General features: G+C 49.2%; 1 long non-coding RNA gene across 1 annotated transcript in view; it reads right to left on the bottom strand.

The window, feature by feature from the left end:
• Positions 1-4,168, bottom strand: part of LOC119097432 (uncharacterized) — a 30,607-nt gene extending 26,439 nt beyond the window's left edge. Inside the window, exons 1-2 of the long non-coding RNA XR_005094151.1 lie at positions 4,045-4,168; positions 3,431-3,541 (exon numbers count right to left, since the gene is read on the bottom strand). This is a non-coding gene — a long non-coding RNA (uncharacterized LOC119097432). The remainder of the gene's footprint in view (positions 1-3,430; positions 3,542-4,044) is intronic.
• Positions 4,169-4,451: the final 283 nt, after the last annotated feature.

Below are 4,451 nucleotides of genomic sequence, written 5' to 3'. Positions count from 1 at the left end.
CCGATGATACCGAATTACGGGCCAGGTTATATTTGATTGGCGCTTTGGAGGAGGTCACTTTGCTTTGCTCGCGTTGCATGCCACCTTTTGGTGGTTAGCAGGATGAATGATCCGGGTTAAGGTGCCCCTTCGCTTCGGTGTGGCACGTTAATGGCACCAGACGGTGCGTGCCTCAGCCTGAATGCAATCACCGCCAGCGATCTCTATAATGCGCATAAGCTCCCCGGCCTATTCGCCAGCCAGCATTGTGCGACGCCCCTCGGACTCCACCCTGCTGCTGTGGATGCCGTATTTACCGGCTGCACTGTCCCCGGCAGGCCAACAGTTTCAGGCGTGCAGCCGTAAATATACCACGGCTGAGAGCTGAGTACCCAATGGTGATACCAGACCTGTGCGGCTGTAAAGACTGGAGAAAACCACGCTACATATTGGACGCGGGCGGTGTGGCTAGCAGGGCCGACATGTTTATTTGTGTACTACCGTCGTAAAATACCTATACGCGACTGCAGTTGCGGAGACACTAAAACCTTAGAAGCAATGAATAAACATGCGTTTTTTTATAAGACCAGACACCGTAATGCACGGATTGCAGCCGCACACACAAACGGAGCTCAGACACCAAGGCGCAAGATACCAGGCAGTGCGTGTTAGGGCTATTCACAATACTGCTCGTCGATGCCTGCGGTAACGTGTTCTAAATTGTCATCGAAGGGACAAGCCAGAGACACGTATCTAAAAACGAGATGCAATGTGGATAAGACAAATGTTGGTAGTAATGCTTGAAATATATATGGCATTGTGTCAGCAGATTAGGGTTGATAGAGAAATCGAGTGGCTCCTTATTAAATGAGCACGTTTTGAATGATGCAATCTTCAACCTTTTCTATGCAATATGCCATTTATTTCTAATGGTAAACAGTTTATTCAGTTTATTTTACCGTCATTGCCTTGTTGTCTGCATAGATGAACATTTCTCCGTAGTTTCACTTCCGCCTCGTCTTTCCACCAACCCCTGATCCCTGCTTTTGTTCTTCCTTGACCTCTTCACCTTCTTTTACTTTTTGACAATCGGACAGTTCAGTCACCGTATATTATTGTCATTGCTTTTTTGTCTGCGTATATAAGTATTTCTCCGTAGTTTCACTTCTGCCTCGTATTTCTTTCATCCCCTAATCTCTGCCTCTGCTCATCCCTGACACCTCCACCTCCTTTCCCTCGGGGACAGCGGTGCACCGTCCCCCCGATTCTGCTCCTCTTCAGTGCCACATCCCCCGGTCGGTAAGCGACTCTGCCGCCTGCCAGGCCAATTAGTGGTGACTAGCGGGCCGATCGTCGCCCCCGCCGCGGGGTGTGGGGTGGGCCGGGCCGGACTCCACCCCGCCCCGCCATCCGATACCATCTCCGACGATCCGCCGGGCGACAGACCCCGGCGAGAGGAACAACGGTCAGGACGGGTGATGCTCCTGGCGTGTGGGCGGGAGGAGCGGGTAGATGGGTGCCGCTGAGGACAAATGACGGGTTGTTTGATGTTCAGGGCGGCAGGACGGGAGGAGCGGGTGGATGGGTACCGCTGAAGACCAGTGACTGGGTATTTGATGTCAATTGGTTTGAGCACATGTAAGGAGGCGTAATGAAATCGCGTACTAATGAGCTGGTACATTGGCTGTAGTAATTAACGCATCAATGCTTCCGCATCAACGCAATGCTTGTTTGGCAGCCCTCTCTCATTGATGCGTTGTGACGTACTCAAACATTAATGTGGACAGTGCATGTCTTCCAGCATCTCTGCTCACATCATCACTCATTTTGGTTTCAAGGCAGCGTGGATAAATTGCCTTTTTGTTGACAAACTTGCCGCGCTTTTTTCGTGGGTTGGCGGATGGCTGTATTCAGCCATAATTCTTGCCGTGCTCAGCAAAAAACAGGAAGACCGCACTCTTTTTTATGAACTTATTTCGGGTGAGGCACAACTTAACGCTCTAATTAAAACAGATGTGCAAATGGCATGTATACAGCTTCATGCAGAGTTCACCTTATGCAATAAGGTACGGGGACCTTCATATGCACGCAAATCGTTCACCCAGCCTCAGCATTGGCTCACATATTCAGAGATAAACAAACAAGGTCTGCTGAATAAAGCAACGTATTCCGCAGCATATTTAATGGACAGTTCAGCGTATATCCATACAAGTGCGATACGCGTGCGTGCACATACATACATGCTACGTATATTCTATTTTAGTAAACGATGTCGCATATCAGACTATATGTATTTAGAAATAGACTTAGGCCTAGACACACACATTGGTGCACTTCAGCAGAAAGTTTTCGTTTCAATACAAGGTTTGTTAAATGCGAATTGAAGGCCCACCTCATCAGTTTTCTGCCTGCTTGGTCGCTCGTTGGAGTAAAATCCTTTCGATGTTTTTGGCCAGTCATACATCAGTGTGGTATTTCGTTGTATCACCTGACAGACGTTTTTAGCACATACATTTCCAATTAAAAGTGGAAAAATTCAGTCGCGCAAACAATGAACGAACGGCTTAACTTATTAAACATACCCTCAGATATAATACAAGGCATACAATCAGGTAAAAAATTATGCATACGAACGTGGGTCTTGGTTGCCATGCCATTTTCTTTGATCAGCCTGAAACAAAAAGAGCAAAAAATTAGCCAAAAATTAATTGTTTTGTGTCGGTCCCTACTTAATGCGTAATTCTACACCCTGTCAGTGTCATGAAAGAAGAATCTAGCATTTTATGCTTCTGAAAGCAGACTCCAAACTGCTTTAGGACATGAGCGATAATTATGTACAAAGCAAAAGGCAGATGAAGCTCACTTACCAACAATTGTCCTGCCTATTGATTGATTTTATATGATTTTATATGATTTTAGATCTGCGTTCTGAAATCAGGCTAATACTTTTTGATGTGCTTTTGGGCCTACACATGTGACCGTCAACAGTCACAAACAGTGATGTGAAGATTAGATGATGTATAACAGTATTGTAAGGCAGTAGCGAAGTGAGTTGTCTGTATTAACATTAGATGACAACCGGGATGGGGACACACATCTGATCATTTCCGTCCCGAGAGGTAAGGAAGGCACGCCGGAGAGGCAAGAAGGGGAAGACGCCCCCCATTTTACCAGTTGCGACACCACAGTGTAGATATAAGGACCATGGAAGCAAACGCAAGTGTGGGAATGGGAACGAGGTCGTAACCACGAGAAGTATGCCACGTTAGAAGGAGAACAAAAACATTGACAAAATGAACGGTTGCAATGTACGAGAGCAGGAGAGGACGATAATGGGAAAGTAGGAAATAGTCATACTGTCATAGTCATGCTGATCATTACCATACTGATCATGGGGTACTCCTGACGTCACATCTGATACAGAGCGGTGCACTATCCCCCCGGCCTGTACCTGCGGGGTCGACGCAGGCTCTGAGGGTGCAAGCCCAGGCGCCTCCCAAGCAGGAGCACCGGTTACAACCGTCGGTCTTCCTCTCACCGTCCAGACAAACACCGGGAATTACTGAGAAAAACCATCAGCAAATGTATGTGGGATAAAACCAACCAACCGCTCCATCTTACGTGAAGTGCAAAGCTGGTGTGTAAGCAATTTTTTGTATTTGCACTAGACTAAAAGACTAAACAAGGTGCACTAGACGGCCAGTCAAGGCCTTTACTGGCATAGGTTCTATGTTGTTGTGCGTGCCAATCTCACCATGCCGGTGCCGCCGCCCCCCCCCCCCCCCCCGGACGGCGTCAGTCTGTTGCACGGCTTCAGTAAGCTTAATGGACAGCGTTACATTCATTAGTGCGTCAGAATGGGAGCGGATGGCCTATCAAAGTCATTGGGTTATGATACAAGATCCTTAAAACTACCTGGAAAAGCATCAGAAGCACATCATGTTCTGTTGTGTAATCACTGACACTGAATTCCAACCTTCTACTGCAAGCTCAGGTTCACTTCAGTCAGAATAGGGCCGTACAAAGCGTGGCTCAGTTTCAGACCCTTACACCAGATATACGCACCTCGCCTTGTTGAAGCGGCTTGACACACCACTACAGCCAAAGCCAACACGATGAGCACACGAGCCCCCATACTGGGTCCGGTCGACGTAGCACTGACACGTTCCAACCGAGCTGGACGGCGCACTGGCCCGATCTGGCAGCTCGAAAGGTCACCAGGGGTCAGTGGACGTGCACACGGCGGGCCGCCGTCCGTCAGGCCGAGGTCACGGTCCTGTTCTGGCCGGCCGGTGTCCGTCACAGCGGCCGGTGCCAGCAGCTCACCGTCAGACAGTGGGCCCCGCCACCCCGGCCGGCCGTGTCGCGTCACCCGGTGGTGAAAGGTCGCGTGACGGTCCGACACCGGCACCTATGTGTGCCAAGCGGGTCATGGGATCCCGGATGACTGGATGGACAGTCCACGGGTGGCG

This window comes from Pollicipes pollicipes, unplaced genomic scaffold, assembly GCF_011947565.3.
Source record: "Pollicipes pollicipes isolate AB1234 unplaced genomic scaffold, Ppol_2.1 Scaffold_4295;HRSCAF=5057_pilon_pilon_pilon, whole genome shotgun sequence".
Taxonomy (NCBI): Eukaryota; Metazoa; Arthropoda; class Thecostraca; order Pollicipedomorpha; family Pollicipedidae; genus Pollicipes; species Pollicipes pollicipes.
Note: the sequence above shows the minus strand (reverse complement) of the source record. Positions and strands in the feature narration are given on the sequence as shown.